This window comes from Alosa sapidissima, chromosome 15, assembly GCF_018492685.1.
Source record: "Alosa sapidissima isolate fAloSap1 chromosome 15, fAloSap1.pri, whole genome shotgun sequence".
Lineage (NCBI taxonomy): Eukaryota > Metazoa > Chordata > Actinopteri > Clupeiformes > Clupeidae > Alosa > Alosa sapidissima.
Genome location: NC_055971.1, coordinates 30,438,089 through 30,456,614, shown reverse-complemented (window position 1 = coordinate 30,456,614; position 18,526 = coordinate 30,438,089). Strand labels below are relative to the sequence as shown.

At 41.2% G+C, this 18,526-nt stretch overlaps 1 long non-coding RNA gene across 2 annotated transcripts in view; it reads right to left on the bottom strand.

The window, feature by feature from the left end:
* Positions 1-388: 388 nt before the first annotated feature.
* LOC121683878 overlaps positions 389-18,526 on the bottom strand; it is a 39,026-nt gene continuing 20,888 nt past the window's right edge. Inside the window, exons 1-3 of one of the 2 annotated variants that reach the window (XR_006022936.1) lie at positions 3,377-4,163; positions 2,936-2,966; positions 389-900 (exon numbers count right to left, since the gene is read on the bottom strand). This is a non-coding gene — a long non-coding RNA (uncharacterized LOC121683878). Of the gene's footprint in view, positions 901-2,935; positions 2,967-3,376; positions 4,164-18,526 lie in introns of those variants that run through there. The other variant, XR_006022937.1, reaches the window with a different exon arrangement.

Here is an 18,526-nt window from a genome sequence, read left to right as displayed (position 1 = left end):
GACAGACATACTACAAGAGACAGAGAGACAGACAGACTACAAGAGACAGACAGAGAGACAGACAGACTACAAGAGACAGGCAGACTGTAAGAGACAGACAGAGAGACAGACAACAGACTACAAGAGACAGACAGAGAGACAGACTACAAGAGACAGACAGACAGACTACAAGAGACAGAGAGACAGACAGACTACAAGAGACAGACAGAGAGACAGACAGACTACAAGAGACAGGCAGACTGTAAGAGACAGACAGAGAGACAGACAACAGACTACAAGAGACAGACAGAGAGACAGACTACAAGAGACAGACAGACAGACAGACTACAAGAGACAGACAGAGACAGACAGACAGACTACAAGAGACAGACAGAGTGATAGACAGACAAGTGGGGAAATACAGAGAAGAGGAGAATCAGATAGACATGTGACAAGGAGATAGACAGACAGACAGTGAGACATACAGACAGACACAAGCCATATAAGGCATAAGCCAAGCCATAAGGGTACTGAAATATTTATTTTGAGAACTGTATCAGGTTATAGATTCTTTGAAGCAGTGCAGAAGATTCCTCTGTGGCATCTCTCTGAAGAACCGTTTTTAGCACCTTTATCTTTTCCAGCGTTAGGCAGAGAAGCAGTGAGATGGAGAGACAGAAAGACAGCGTGGAAGACTGAGGTTTAAAAAAAGCACGAGGGGATGCGTACATAGAGAGTTTCAGCCATCAGCGTTTCTCTGTCCTGTCGTCCGTGTTAAAGAAACAGCCTCGTTGTCTGCTGAGTGGACACACCTTCCTGGGTAATGAGCCGTCCACATAGTAGAGGTCAGGACAGGACGATAGAGGTCAGAATGGAGTCTGGACACGGCACTGACGGGAGGAACAGCAACGATTCTAGAAACTGAAACAAAGTCAAAGTCAAATTCATATATAGCACTTTATCATACATATGGCTCTGGCAGCAGCACAGAGACAATTCTAGAACCTGGAACAGAAAACAGTAAAGTAGAGAAAGTGAGACACATGGCCTTTTTATAGAGAGATCCAGCAATAATCATGAGAAGAAGAGATGTCATTATGCCGCGTTAGTCATCTACACATTTACAATTATTCATTTAGCAGACACTTTCATCCAAAGCCACTTAGAAAATGAGGATTGACATTCTGGATACGATGCAATGCCACCCCAATGCATGCATTCAGATACCTTGCCAGCATCGAACCAAAGACACATCACATTTAGTTTGATAAAACAAAAACATGTTTTATTAGCAAGCTAGATACATCAATATTGTAAGAAGCTACAATGCCCAAACAAACATATGCTAACTGTTAACTAGCAGGTAAGTTTGACTTCAATCCTTGAAGTAGCCTAGCCTGGCTAGCGCCACCACTTCTCAATGAGACGTGGTCTGGGAACCAAACGTTCATTTTCTCGTATTAGAAAAAAATGCCCAGATCCGTTTATTGGGTGCCACGAATGCGTCTGTGCATAGCTCATCATCGTCTTGCTTTCCCCCCTGTTCTGTGATTGGTTCCCTATCTCAGGCGAAAATTTGCTCCATGGTCTCCAGGCTGCCTTAGCAGCGTGAATCAAATCGCGCGCAAAGCAGCATGGGAACACCCAGGCTAGAAGTAGCCACTTCATGAGTTTACTTTAAAGGTACAGTACACACACACACACACACACACAAACATTCTCCTGATGCTCCTTGACAAAAGTAAAAAAAAAAAAAAAAAAGAAACAAAAACAAGAGGGAAAAAAAACACGCAGAGGCTCCTGCCAGCTCGAAGCCCAGGGGTGGGAAAGTGTGCACTCGAGGGGAAAATGATGGTCAGTTTCCCTGCTGTCAAGCTGTCCACCGTGCAGGAGCACTGAGGAGGGAGCAGCGGGAGGATGCCAGGGAGCTGGGAGGCTGGAAGAGCAACCCCCACAGGCCCAGGAAAACAGACCAGAGAGAAATGTGGAAAGAAGAGAAAGAGAGAGAGAGAGAGAGAGAGACAGACAGACAGACAGGGACAGATGGTGAGAGTGGGGAGAAAGAGAGAGAGGGAGAGAGAGAGACAGGGACAGGGAGAGAGAGAGAGAGGGAGACAGGGACAGGGAGAGAGAGAGAGAGAGGGAGACAGGGACAGGGACAGGGAGAGAGAGAGAGAGGGAGACAGGGACAGGGAGAGAGAGAGAGAGGGAGACAGGGACAGGGAGAGAGAGAGAGGGAGACAGGGACAGATGGTGAGAGTGGGGAGAGAGAGAGAGAGAGGGAGACAGGGACAGGGAGAGAGAGAGAGAGGGAGAGGGGGAGACAGGGAGAGAGAGAGAGAGGGAGACAGGGAGAGAGAGAGAGGGAGAAAGAGAGAGAGAGAGAGAGAGAGGGAGTGGAGAATACAGTGAGAGACCAGGGAGAAAGCGACAGAGAGGATGGCGGGCGGGAGAGAGTGAGTGGACGAGAGACAGCAGCAGAGTCCGTACGTGTGAACAGGCATGACTCTGGAAGCCTCTGCAGGGTGGGTATGTCACAGCGGTGTTAGACTGACAATATGGAGCCAGCATCCACGCAGGGAGAACGGCTCTCGAGTGCACAGAGTAGAGAGAATTAGGTGCAGGAATGAGGTTGCTTACATTGGGCTACGTGCTAATAATAGTATAGTAATAATCACTGTTTGTTTGTTTGAAGTTTTCCATAAGAATTATGCCAATGGCCATACAGTAATTAGAAACAACAATAACTCATATAAGAGTTCCTCTGATCACAGAACTAACAAGAGTGATGAAAAACAGCAGCCAAGTCAGCTCAAGCTGGTCAGTGACTTTCATGTAACCTGTGGAAACAATTTTACAATAGCAGTAGTAATTTGTGATTTGGAGTATTCTAAATAATTAATTACTAAAATCAACAACAACAAAACAACAACAACAAAACAAAAACACCACTGACCTCTCTCTTCTGGAGGAGAATATGGTGCAAACTGCAAGCAAAGAAAAAGGAAATTAAAGAAAATAAATTATTGTCATTGCAGTCCTCAACTCCACCCCCACTGGGCCTAATCTACTTCAGTCAGCTGGACTCTCTAACGTTGTTGTTAAACTATCTCAGTGTGTAAACACTCTCCTCATTCTCCACACCCACGCCTATGTTTCCTGCTCAACATAATTCAAAGCAATGAATCAAAGTGGAGTCCATTTGGTTCCCATCATACTGGGCAAGACTGCAAGACAGCATCATTTTTCTATGACTGAATACTCCGCTTCAGATCTGGGCATGGATAATAATAATACAAAAAGAAACAACTCTGAAATCAGCTGCATCATTTTCAAAGATCAATACAGTGCATATCCACCACTATGTGAAAAAGGGCCTTCAACACAGCCTGCTCACCTATAAATCTTGTGCAGTGCACTGGTAGGTGAGTGGCTCTCTGGTCATTCCCAAGTCTCCGTGATGTATCAAGTGCTGCAATCTTCTTGTCATTTGTATGACAGGGCATTGGAAGGCAACAGCAAAAACACAAACATAATGGAGGGGATGACGATCTGTGTCCCAGTTCAGTTGTTGACCTAATGAAGTCTCGTCTCGCTCACCCCACGGAATGATTGATTGAAGTCATTTCCTGGTTTGTAGCCCATGGAGACGAATAAGGGGGAAGGAAATAATAAATGGAGGCTGAATGCTGTCAAAATGCTGTAAATGCCGCTGAACACTGGCAGAGATGTTAGACGCTGTGGCAAAGCAGTGGCACAGTCCACCACCTAATAATTTAGCTTTGGCTCGTCAGGCTGAAGAAAACGGAAGAAATCGGACTGAAGAAAACCTTGTTTGTACAGCACATGCTGTTCTCTAGCTTGGACTCGAGAGAGAGTGGCCACCTCCACAGTCATAGCACCAGTATCTCACAATGGGAGTGAAAGCAAAAGGAAAACAGTGCAATATTGCATCTTCAAGTCCGATTTGTTCCAAAGTGTAATGGATTCTTAGTTGGCCTGTGCTACACCAAGCTGCATGAAAATCAGGGCAGAAGTTTTCATGTAATATTGCTAACAAACAAACCGAGGGGAGTGAAAGGAGAGGATAGTCTGCTCATAATGACTCAAGGTTTACACCTCTTGCAGCTGAGAGTTCACACGGTGAAACAAAAAAAAGGAGTGATGATTATGTTGCATGTGTGGCCTCGATTTTTGTTTTCCTGGCCCACCTCTAAGTGAATTTAAAGCAAAATATTCCTTCTGAGTTTATAGATTCTGTGTGTTCCTGACCTGTCATCAAAGCATCTTCAAAGAGAATGCATGTACTATTCATACGGTACCCTATAGAAAAGACCTGCTTTCTTTAGCTGTGCTCTCATATTGTCATCTAGAGAAGAAACATTGGGATGGGGCTCCTATGAGGTGGTGTCTGTGTAATACAGTCTGACATATTGATCCTATTGATTCAGAGCACTGTGAGGTTATCACACCTTTACCTCAGGTTACATTGGCCTCTTACTGTTACGCAGTCTTGCTATGTAATAATACACCCAGTAGCACCAAAGACCTCACTGGTAGCTCAGATGACCTTCAATAACTCACATTTGACATTAAAAACAAAGTCTATAGTGTACTGCATGTCCTCGGCTCTTTAAAAAAAAAAAAAAAAAAGGATTGCGCTGGCCACAGAAAGAGGAAGAGGAAATGGGTCTCTGTCAGGCATGAGGACATCAGTGTGAGTAGTGCTGTTCCTCATCAGCATCCAGCCTGATGACATCCAGAGTCCTCCCCTTCCTTTTCCTCATCAATTTATTGAGCTCGCCTAACAATAGGGTGTCTTTTGTAGAGCTGGCCAGATCTGAGGACTGCATGCAGAACGGGAAATGGAACAAGGAGAAGAAAAAAAAGACCCACAATTTATTGATTGACAGCAGATAAAAGCTATCAATTACTGCCTGTTTTTATGGTTCAGAGCACCAATCTTTATGGATAGAGCTTCTTAAGGGTTTTTTTATGGTCCTCCTCTGATTGCAGATTGTAGTAAGATATGCTCACAGTGGCTTCACAACACCGTGTAGACATATTTTTGTACACATATCACAAAGCACTCCAGTTTAATTCAATTAAAACTGTCAGTGTCTTGGCAAATAAGATGCTAAGGATGCTGGTGCCATCATGAAGAATGAGTAGACTGCCTTCTGAGTTCTGATGGAATACACTGTCTTTACTCAACACTACAATGAGCTCAGGTAGAAGAATAAGGAAGAAATCAACTAGAAGCTGTAACCCCTTCCCCCTAGTGTTTTAATTAACATACACTGGGGTCACACTTATATAACAATCAGAATCCTAGGGTTTCCATCTGAAAATAGTGGATTTACTGGACTTTGAGATTACTGAAATTTGAAACAAGTAAATATCTAGCACAGTGCTTTCACTGGCAAAATATTGTACTGGTGTCCCTGGCACCCACCTAACACAGTTATGTTGTGAGCACGTACTGCATTGGTCGCTGCAACGTAGGATAACATTGTGGCTACATACATTTGTGAATTGCCTGGGGCCTCATGTACAAACCTTGAATATGCACAAAAATGTTGCGTACGACATCTTTCACACTCACGATCGTAACAAGAGTAAATTAATGGTGAAAATGTGTTTCTACCAGGGTTTTCCACGGCAACTACATTTATAATGTGTATCGTCAGTTGACGACTCTTACAGGCAATGCAGCACAACAACATTAGTTGATCATAAGTTTATGCCTTTATTTGCAGGTGCTCTTTATTTGCCTTTATCGCAGATGAACATGCAACATGCACAAATACTACTAAGTTATGCAACAGCCTACATCTATAATGACAACTGTAGTCTTACTAGAGCAGGGGTCTCCAACCTTTTTGGGAATGAGGGCTACCTGAAGACCCAAAATCATATGGAGGGCTACTCATTTGAAATGAACAGACCCTCACCCCTTTTTTGCGAGGCCTATGTGATAGTTTTTACTTTTAAATAATTAATATTGTGTAGTCCTATAAGTCTTTATATATTAAGCGACTGTATTTTCATCTGATTCTTCAATACTTTAATATCAATATGCAGCACTACCAACATTTTTGTTCAGGTTGTTCCTTTTAAAGTTTGCATGGGGAATCTAATCTAATTTTTTTGAACAAAAAAACAAGTTTTTTCCCCCTTTACTGTCTATGCGTGCGAGCAGCGTGTATGCGCTCTGGCTTCCGTTGTTGTTTAAAGATTGAATGGGAAACGGATTTGGAGCCAAAGGCTAAAATTTAACGCAGCTACAATTTGTAGGGTATCACCAATATAATTTTAATGTTACAGATGTATGGCTACATACATTCTTAAAATGGTTCTGGTCTAGACTTAAATATCTATTGAAAACTTCACAATGGAGCGTGTTTTTAGAGCGTGATCTGCAGGTGACCTGTTGGCTATTTTTAGAAGGTGCGCTGGGGGCGCATCATAGCCGTCCCGCGGGCTACCTGTTGGAGACCACGGTACTAGAGTATATCAATAATTAAAAGGGAATGTGAAACCTATTTAGCGACAGCGCCGATATTCCACGATTGTTGATGACTGGCTTATCAAACATTTCAGCCGTTTTCCCCTTCATACGTACAAAAGCACAGAAAAAGTGAGTTGCATAATATGGCCCTTTAATTTAACTTGCTAAATCGAGCTGGACAGTCTGGCCAGTGGCCATTAAAAAGTTCTACAATGAGTACCATACCTTCCAACACTCCCGTTTTTTCCCCCGTTTTTGAGCCCTATCTCCAGGTCCGGATTGTTATTTCTCCCGGGAAACTCCCGTAATTTGCATGGCCCAAACTCCATATCAATAATCGGGCCGATGCTTTTATCAAATGTTGACCAGTTCCGCATTCTATTCACAAAATCCACACACCATATACAATTTTCAACCCGTTTGTCAATCTATGGCAATCTATAACCCAGTTGAATTTCCCTGTGGGGATCAATAAAGTATCTATCTATCTAGTTGTACAGTTGATCTCTGCACAAATTTTGTGGAAAGTTTAAACCCAAAAGCGAACCGATAGAAATGGCAGGTGAAGGTGGTGTTCCCGTAAAGAAACTAAAATATCGCTGTACATTTCAACAATGCTGGACGGCGGGAAAAATGACATTACCAAGCACATTAAAGGTGCTCTACGCGATGTTGGGTAACGGCACTTCTGTTGACTTGAAACAGAAAGCTAGTTCGCCCCTCCCTCCCGTGCAACTGTCGGTGATTGGCTGGAACAGTTTGTTATGTTTCATGGTCCAGGCTGGACCATGTTTTTGTTGCCATTTTTGGAGCCTGGGGTGTTCACAGAGACCACATTTTTTACAGTGTATTCAGGGGACATGCAGCTAGCAGATGGTGAAGAGATGTTTGCTGTATGTAACAAAACATGTTTTAGCTTAGAAACGGCATAACATCACTTAGAGCACCTTTAAAACACAGCGGCACCATCGCGCAAAAGAGGCACATAAGGGCACACAGGCGATTTCATCCTTCATCACGAAAGGACCAACAGGCAGAAAATGTGATACAAGCTGCAATGCTGTTAGCACAGAGAAATGTTCCTTTTGCGTTTTGTGATGACTTTACTGGGAGTGTGACAGGCATGTTCCCTGATTATGCCATCGCCAGGAATTATTCAACACCAGTAAATTCAGATGTTAACTTCAGGCCTCGTATCAGAAATACAGACAGATCAGCAAACTACTACAGGGCTTGTGGCTCTAAGGGAAGCCCACAGCCCCTAACACTATGGAACAGATTTGAATGCCTCCGGGACGTGACAGAGGAATTTCCCAGGGAACAGACCCAAAGCAGGCAGCGATCAAACCACAACAATAGAAAGATGGGCACAGACAAGAAGCAGCACGACACCTATTCATCCCACAACCCTCGTTCTAGGCGAGTCTGCTGTGAGACATATAAATGGGGAAAGGATGATTGTATGTTGTTTTCCAAATGCTTCCGTGTCTGACACAAAAAACAAGCTTGCAGAACTGGTGTCGAAATATGCAACTATCAAGCACATGTCGCATTGTGCATGTTGGAGCAAATGACATCTACAGAGAACAGCTGTATGTCAAAGAAGATTTCAAGGAACTTTTCTCAGCCCTATATGAGCTTGGAATACAAATTTTCATCAGTGGCCCACTCCCAGCAGAGGGAAGCTTTGTATTTTCAACTCTTTGGTGTTGCTTTAAGGTACTCTGCCTGTCTTTAGCTGCACATCAAAGTGGGAAGTTACTGTAGACTAGCCTGCCTAATTTAGCTAGCTAGGCTACTTAGCAACAAATACTTAGCAACTGCGCCGTATCATAAAGACAAGTAAGGGATAATGTATAGAACGCCGGTCATTACTTGGAGAAAATAAGTCCAGACAGGGCGAACCGGACCCCGACGCGCAGTGGAGGGGTCTTGTTCTGCCCTGAAGGGACTTATTTTCACAGTAATGACCGGCGTTCTATACATTATCCCGCTTATTATACGGCTACTTGCCAAAACGAAATAATAAACTCCCCATGATATGACTTTAGCCTACATAACCTAGCCTATTTGTTACCGTACATCGTGGCATTTGCTGAGAAACAAATAGTTTGCAACAACACACGCTGCTGAACTTGAATCAAACATTCTTTAGAACACAGCTGATCAACCGTCTGCTTCAAAGATCCTCCGCTTGAACCCTCTCTGTCTGCTTTCACGTTTGAATGAAGTTCCAGTCCTTGCGTAGTGATATGAAAGACGTATCAGAAGCACAAAACCCGTTGCCATTGACAGCGGTAATTATATGTTTGCAGCGGTAATTACATGAATTTATTTACCGCTAGAACTTTGGGAAATCCCATTCAAGTCAAAGGAGCGTTCTACTAGCATTGTGAAGAGCCGTATAATAAAGCATTGTATAGAATACCAGCCATACGCAATTGTAAATAATGTTTTTATTTACGCATAACGCTGATTAGTCACTTGTGCCACCTATCAAATGACAGCCTGGAGATGCCCACTAGTTGCAGGTGTGTGGATATTTAATGCTATGACACACCTCCCATGAGCCTAGCCTAATCACACATTGGCAAAGCTCAACAACAGTTCACAATGAAATACATATCCTACCTTTTCTTGTAACCCGATAAAATCCATTGCAATGAACCTCATCTGAGATGTTTAAATGAGTTTTGAGCATTAATCCTTGCTGGCGGTCACACTGAAACACTGTCCTCTTTTAGGCAAGGCTATGTTACTTCCATTCAATTCATTGGTGAAACACACAACTGATTAAATTATTGCAAAACGTCATCCACCCATATATAGTCTACAACTTTTTGTTTGATCAATTTCTTCAGTGTTATGTCAAAACAATAAGGCTAATCCATCAACTGTGCATCTGGGGCAACACTGATTAATTAAATAGGCTAGCATATTGGTCAAATATGCGAAAGTTTTTGGAACTTATGGTATTATTTCCTAGGGATATTGAATATAGATAAAATATCATTATTATTTGGAGCCAAGCTGCACCAATCACAACGGTGTATCTGATATAGGCGGGCCAGAGGCAAGCTAAACGAAGTCCGGAATCAGTCAGTAAACATTGGTCGTAGTGTTATCCAATTGCGTGCAGTGATATTTTCAAATGCATGCTTGATGCTGCCCCTTGAGTTGGGCCATTTTCATTACTCATAGCCAGACCCTACATCTTTCTAGATTTGGGTCTGGATTTCCAGGCTAACTGGGGACAGCAACTATATTGATTATTATGGAAGTTACTGCCTTTTGCCTTGGCATGGCTCTTTATTTGTTGGCAGACAATACAAAGGCAGAGTACAGTAACTTCCAAATAAGGATCAAAGGTCTTTTTTTATGCAGATCTTCATTTAAACAGGTAATAGCTAGATTTCCAGTGTCCTACTTAGTATAATACATTTGGCTAGACAACAAAGAAACTTTAAAGCCATTTTTATCAGTTTCACACTGTGGTTAAGGTCTTTTGCCTTTGCAGGGCAGTATGGGCAATGTTTTGAATAAATGAATTACATGGCCATCTGTGAGCTTCTGAAATATTCAACAAATATGGTGGCATCATGACAGTGAAACAAGGAAAAAGAGATGCTTCTTATATCTTTTCATTCTGAATGCTGTTTACAGGCTATATTACAGCCATAGAAAATGCAAGGACACCTAGTGTAAAATAAACCACACCAGTTTGGCTTCAAAGTACACTATGTACAACAGGGCACTGAGAGCAGCTAAATCTTCCACAACTATAACACTTAAAAAAACCAACATACTCATGTTTACAAAAGGTCCGTGTAACGCTTTGCAGTGCTTTGTTCTATTTGCTCCATCCATCTGATCCAAATAAAAAATGTGTTCAATAATCCAATTTTCAATGTTTTTAACTGGTCAGCAAATATATAATTGCTGCTATTTTCTAAATGTGTCATTAGTCACACAAGATAAAGAAAAAAACAGAAACTGGATTGGAAACAAAAGTAAAACTCAGTTAATATTGGATTTGGATTGCCGTTTTTGTTGGGGTGAACCACAAGCGTAGGGGGGTGACCTGATACATATTGGCGCGTGGTGTTGGTGATCACATTTTATCAGCGGATGTAGAGATGGAGGGCTATCAAACACAGTTCAGCTTGCATCAAGGTGCCAAGCGATTGATAATGTCAGCTCGAGATCAGAACCTCAGATGCAGAGGGAGACATTGCTGCATCCTGACACTTATGAGTACGTGTGTAAATGTTCATGTTTCATGAAATGAATTATGTGTCACGATCATTTCATTACGTGGACGAAATGCATAACAGAATCACAAAATCAGTTTTGTGACCTGCTGCAATACATTTCGTGAGTCAGCAGTTTACGGAATGAATTATGTGTCACGATAATTCCATTATGTGGACGAAATGCATAACAGAATCACAAAATCAGTTTTGTGACCTGCTACAATACATTTTGTGAGTCAGCAGTTTACTAAATGAATTATGTGTCACGATAATTTCATTACGTGGACGAAATGCATAATAGAATCACAAAATCAGTTTTGTGACCTGCTAAAATACATTTCGTGAGTCAGCAGTTTGCGGAATGAATTAGCCAGTGGGTAGCCTAGGCTACCATTTAGAAGTGGCCACTTCATTCGCGCCTCCCGTTATTCAGAGCTCCGTGAAACACTCCAGCGAGACAATATAAACTAGGCCTACTGTTAGGCCTACAAGAAGTCGCGATTTATTAGGCTATCCAATCGCTATACTGTTTTCATGAACATTACAGGAATCCACTTCATTGATTGTTTTAAATATCGTTGCTTAGCCTACCCACGAGTTTGTCAGTTTCACTTGCACAGACGCACATAGACTTTGAATGAGCACTCACAGTCTACCACTACCACCTAGGCTAATCCCAGTAAACAAAATAAAGTCCTGGCGACGTCCCCTAAAGGTCCCCTGGCGAACTTCACCTCCTCAACATTGTGTAGGGTTCCCTTTACGTCCCGCGGACCTCTGTTCGGGAGGTCTAAAAGACGTCCACGAGACTTTGAGAGGACGTCCTGTAATGGTCACCGCAACTTTATGCGCGCAACGTTTATATTTCCGCGATGGTAAAAAAAAAAAAAACACGAAGCGCGATTTGGTTATGGTATTACATCCTGTAAGTCTCAGCGTTGCTAGGAGAGAGGTAGACGGAACATGAACACATATTAATAACTTGTTCTACAATTACGCAATCAACTTTACTCACCTCATATTTTCACGCATGTATGAAATCACGTCCTCTGAATGCATTACACTAATGATGAGCAGACATGGACATTTATACCGGGCTAGGATGTGCTGCTTTCACATCTATGGTGTCATTTTCTTAATAAACTAATACGACGTTTTAATGGGCATATCCCGTAGCATATTGTTCAAAACATCATCAGAGTAGGCCTAGGCTAGCCTAAGATAAATTGTTCAAACCATATTGTTTCAAAATATTAAAAACTAATAATAGCCAAAAATACTAAATGAATCGCAATGCATGCATGGGAAGCAAAACTCAACATGAAATAAATTACATGAAACATAACTAGAATGCATTACGTTATATCCACTCGTTTTCTTGGACCTGCTGTGATCAAACAGGGACAGCCTATAAATGTAAGCCTTTCTTCCTGGAACACTGCAGATAAAGAAAAATGTATCGTTTTCTCTAGGCTATGAATGCTCTTTGTAGCCAACTTTAAGATGAAATAAATAGATTCTGATGTTTCTATTCTATATCATTGTTTTATTAATAAACAGTAAGGCTCTGGTGAGGCAGAGAGCTTCTGCTCCTCGTTAGAAATCTCATCGGATATGTGCACTCTTTGCTGTTTCCACAAGGAGCTGCTGTAACATTGGGGACAGCTAGGCCTATGCGTGACACTTTTAAACGCGAGCATGCATCAAATAAATTACAATGACATTTAAACAAGTCATGAAGAAGCAGTATCCTTAATTCTTCTGCAATGTAGAGCTAGATCGTTTTGCTTTACAAATGAAGTAGTCACTTCTGTTGCTAGACAACCCTAAACAAATGCTACGTGGTCTGTTTTTAACATTTCTCTAGTTTTATTGCATCGTATTCAGCTCCAAAAGCCGGTTCAGTCCCAATTCGGCCGTGTGTGTGTTTCTGAAAATAAAACAGATAATAAGTACGTGACTACGTTAAATAAACCACTATTTAGAGCATGTTACATGCATCACGTAATGACAGTTATCTGAAGAAAAGCGCATTGTAGGCTAAGCTAGAAGATAAGAACAGCGACTTTGCTAACGTTACACCAAGCATCACATCAGCTAACATTTTGATAAAATCCCTTCCCTAGTTTGTGGGTCATTCTACGAAAACGTGCCATTTTATGTCCCTCAAACAAAAGTGTCTTGCAAAGCTGAATTAACAATATTTTTTTCATAATTATTTTATATTTTAGGAAATATAATAATGGTAAAAATAAATTATTTACTTTTTAAGAATTCTTCATTTTTTTTTAAAGGATTTTAAGCACTTTTTGTATTAGGAATATTGCAAAAACTGTAAAAATGGCTTGTCCCTCGGTATGACTTGTCTAGTATCACTGGCTATTTAGGATAAAAAAAGTCAAATTATCACAAAAATAAATACATGTACAAAAAGCCTCAAGTGTTTGTTCATGGATCATTAAACAATTTTATTTGGAATGTTTTTAAAATTATGAAAAAATCAACATTTTACATGTGTCCCCATGTTGTCGTCAACCCTGTTACTTTAGGATAAAACCCCCTTTGGAGAAAATGAACTGTGCCAAAAGTTACATCATTTTCAGGAAGTGATATCCCCTGCCTTCCAGGAAGTTAATGGTGAAAAGACCAGAAAAGTGTTGCTCTCTTTTAATGACTTTTATCACGGTTTTGCCCTGTCTGACAGAAGGGGACAAGGTCGTTTTGTCAACCCTGTTACCACAAAATCATGCATTAAAAAATAATTTGATTGAACATTTAAATGTAAATATTTAACAGCATTTTAACCTCTCTTGAATGCACACCATGTGGTGTCGTGGTGTCCACCACATGGCTAGTAATGGCTGCCAATAACAATATTTCATCAACCCTGTTACTGTCCATCCTAAAATCGAATAATTAATGTGTTCAACACCAGAATTATTTATGTAACACATAATTATTTGTATAATATTCATGAATAGTTACAAGAGCACTCATATTATTTTATAATAATATATGTTTTTTTTATATGTATGTATTTTTTTTGGTAACAGGGTTGACATAGCACACATACCTCCATTGACTATTTGTTAAAGTAAATAAATAAATAAATAAATAAGATAGCCTGAGATGGCACCGCATGTTTTTTTGAGAGGTAAGAATCTACTTCATCCAAAAAGGTGCTTCAAGATTTTAAAAACAGTACTTTGAAAATTTGATTTTTTGAATGCAAAATGGCACGTTTTCGTAGAATGACCCTTGTAACGTTATACATTAACGTTAAACTCAAAATGTATGTGCACATACGTTTTGAGTTTAACGTTAACCCTTTTCCCAGTTTATGAAGTTGTGCGTCTATGAGCAAAGTAGACATATGGTTCTACTTTGCTCATAGACGCACAACTTCATAAACTGTATGATATGTTGCCTTAGACTACGGTAGGCTAATGCAGCTACTAGAGACTAGATAGATAGATACTTTAGTCATCCCCAGACGTGTAACATGAAGTCGTGCATGGATGTGATGTCTCCGTCCTGCAGGCGGTAGCCAGAGAGCTCTCAACTCCGCTGCCATGTGTGAATAAACAAACGTCCCCCCCATGTCCCCGGTATAACGTTATTGTCGGGTCCTTAGGAGGTATTTGAAATGACCAAATGCAAATGTCATCCGAGGGACCTGACGGTAACGTCCCCAGAAAGTCCTGCACCGGACGTCACGCAATAACCAAACGATAACTTGCTCCGGACGTCAATAAGGTCACCGGAACGTCCGCTAAAGAACATGACGTTCGGGACCAATCGGGGACGTCCCGTGTTTGTCGGGATGTTATGCCTCTATATTTGATGAATTAAGAAGTAGGCCTATGCATTGATCAGGGAAACATTTAGTTTCTTTTTCTTTAGGTCCGCGGTTCCAGCAGTTGTGCTGCAAAATTAACAGACAGAAGCACCGGGCATAGGCCTAATCTAGCCTAAATTCGTGGTCCAGTGGACCAGCAATCTACTCATCGAAGAGGCTCATAGTTTGAAGATCATAGACCATAGATAATTCAGAGAAAGCCTATGCAGTTGCTTTTTTGCGGACCGGCTAGGTCCAGCACGGCCTGGCACCGGTCCGCGGATTGCCAATCATACTGCCATTGCAAAGGCTCTGAATGCAGCCAGCTGCCCCGTTTACCGGCAATGCTACAGCGGACTTAAGCTGCCACCTCGTGGCGAAAAGTTGCAATACATTTCACGCAGCTCTGTGAATAACGGGAGGCGCGAGTGCCGCTTCTAAATGGGACCCACTGCCTAATTCATTCTGCAAACTGCTGACTCACAAAATGTATTTTAGCAGGTCACAAAGCTGATTTTGTGATTCTCTTATGCATTTCGTCCACGTAATGAAATTATCGTGACACATAATTCATTACGTAAACTACTGACTCACGAAATGTATTGTAGCAGGTCACAAAACTGATTTTGTGATTCTGTTATGCATTTCGTCCACGTAATGAAATTATCGTGACACATAATTCATTTCGTAAACTGCTGACTCACAAAATGTATTGTACGTGATTCTATTATGCATTCCGTCCACAGAATGAAAGCATATGTCACTGAATGCATTTCGTAAGTTATTAAGTTACTATTGCGTGGACAGAATGCCTTCTGTAACACAACATAATACTTTTGTGGACGAAATTGAAATGGGATTCACAGAATGATGCGTGTAGATGCATTCCGTATTTACGTAGACAGAATTACTTTTGACCAAAAAAAAAATAGTTTATTTCGTCTACGACAGTGAATAGTGCATGCAGCATTATGTCCACGAAAGGAAAAGGCCACCAGTCAATTTCGTCCACGAAATGATGTGCTCTCTTAGTGTTTCGTGGACACAATGCAAACCAATTTGTGCATTCCGTGGACAAATGGTGTTACGATGTAACATGGTTTCGTAATGAATATATGTATTTCGTCGCACAAAAGTCATTCTGTCCACGAAATAAGGCATGTTACATTCGGCGCCCCATACTTTTCAGAGTTATACTCCAGATGATCTGGAGTTGCCTTGTCATAGCTGGGCTGTACGTAGAGTGGCTAACTGTTCCGTCAAATAGGCTACCAAATTAATTGAAAAATGAAAACGTGTTTTGAACTCATCCAGAACACGGTGTGTCCCTGTTTGTTTGTTTTTTTTTTTTTCAAAATCTAACAAGAGTGAAATATTACAAGCTATTTATACTATATGTACAGGTCTCTACCAAAGACTATGAGAGGCAGAAGAGTAAGGGAGAGCTCAACAGAATACCACTCTCACTGACAACCCCTCCGTGACATGTCATGAAGAACAAGCGAAACAAGGGAGGCTGGGTGAGCTCCTGTGCACACACAGCATTGGAGATAACATCAGGATTGTAAGCAGAGAAGCAGCCAATATCTCCCTCCTATCAGACATGTTGGATGCAGCTAGGCGTGGAGCTACTACTGTCCACATTATCAGTGATGACACTGATGTGTTTGTGCTTATGGTCTATTGGTGTTGGAAGGCTGGTATCACATGTCACTTGCAAATAGAGAGCTGGGATGCCAAACACCAGCTGAGACACATCAGAAGATGGTACCTGTTTGTACTGAATTAGCCTGGAATATGCCTGGAAGTCACGGAAATCAGTTTATTTCATCTGTATGACTGTATGGGTTATTTCTGTTTATTTTGAGTAAAACACGCAAGAATGACACAGGTGAATAGAATTCAGATACTGCCATTGCCTTCTCCATATGACTGCGCTTGTTGTCTACCTCTTGAACTGCCGAATGGCCTGGGGTAGACTACTTCATAGTGATCTTTTCTATTTGAGGATTTCTCATCAAGAACTCTGCCATTGCAAAAGTTATTGTGGAATTTCAGTGTTGGGGCACACAGCTGTCGCTCCATGTAACTATACTAGTGGCATGTGGATGGTCAAGTACAACTAGTGCAAGTACAACGCCTGCCTGACATCCCCTCTGTCCATTGTTTCTTTGTAAGTGAAGAGTGGGCTGTGAGATTATACAAATTGAATATCCGTTTGTAAAAAAATGAGTTTATTTCAGCATATGGGCATAAACTAACATTTGTGGGTCAAAACAAACTGTCTTTGCTCTCTCTGTCTTTTTGCCTCTCTTGGCGCATTGCAATTTTCTCAGCTATGTGTTTACTTTGGCACAAAAGGTTTTGATTGAGAGCAGTCTCATAGAATTCTCACCGATCGCACCTATCTTTTTTCGGAGTGGAAGCTCAGGTTTAGTCAGTGTTTAAAATGAATCGATAGTATGATTCTTTCACAGGTGCATTGCCATCTTCACTGCATTTAAGTTTGTAGAGATCATACATCCTTGACACAGTAAGAGTCGATTCTGCCTTTCTGTGTTAACTTGGCACGACAGTAATGTGACTCCACAATAGGAAAGGAACGTATGTGTGCCTTCATCTGCTTTTTCTGATAGAGATCTGTAGTCCTTTTCACGTTTGCCCCTTGCATCTTGCTTGGACATGCCCGTAATTTGATTTTTCTTCGTGTGTGTGTGTGTGATACACTGGCTTTTTGGCTGATGGCAAGTGTACCCAGATAAAGCTGCTTACAGACCCTAATTTTGTCGTCCTCTACATTGAGGTAGTATTTGAATGAGTAGGTACACTTTCTTTGGGTTTCACATGTTGGTCTTTCTGTTACGCCACATTCTGTAGTCATGGCTATGTAGTCATACTTCCTGTTTTTACTGATAGAATTGATAGAATTCTGTGAAGCATTTCTCCCTTTCATAGTTATGTCATGTACCACTTTCTGACCACATTTAAATTGGCAAGACATTGTACAGTTCTTTAAAGTTCTTACTTATTTGACATGTTTGGCCACTCCTGCGCTCCCGCGTGAGGGGGGGGGGGGTCTTTGTTACAAGTCAGTTGGGATTTGATTTGGCCACCATTCTTGTGACGATGCAAGAACAGCCTCAATGGATTCGTTATTAACATAAAATGCAAACCATCCAGGAATCCTCACTAATTATGTTATACTAACTGTATTTTCCTCATAGTATATCATGTACCACACACATGCCAAAAGGGTTAAACACTTGTTTTTTGGGGGTCTTTAAACAGAATATCTGTTCTGAACTCATCCATACCAGTGATGGTTAGCTGAATACACCTGAAGCAGCTCTACTGGGGTTTTATAATCTTAATAGCTTTAATCTGACAAGCTGTGTGTATGTGTGTGTGTTTGGCTGCAGAAGCTTTAGTGTATGATGATCCCATATGTGCGAGGCTTTCAATGCAGATTGCAACGTAGCTTTGCCAAATTCACCACCAGGTGGGTAGCATGGGGGGTAATATACCATGGACCACAACCAATAAACTACAGACTATCAACTTTTCAGATAGCTTGCCTACAGCTGTTAAAAACGGCATTCTTTCAAATTACTGCATTAACTACAGTGGCGACATTATGTCTCAGTTGCATTAGATTAGAACTGAAATACCTTGGAGACACTAGATTACTTTAACACATAAAATTACAAAGGGAACCTGTCGACAAACTTATAAAGCATCTGGTCTCAACTTTCTAAAAAAAAATGAATATGGTCCAACATTTCATGTTATTAGTGAGCAAAGCATTGTGTGTCTGTTGTTGGGGTTTTAATTTGAATAGAAGTGGATTTGCATGGATGTATAGGTCTGAATCAATGACCACAGATCAATTTATGTCAGGAAACACAAACTCAGATTTGGGCTTGCTTACCTTACACTATAAAAAAT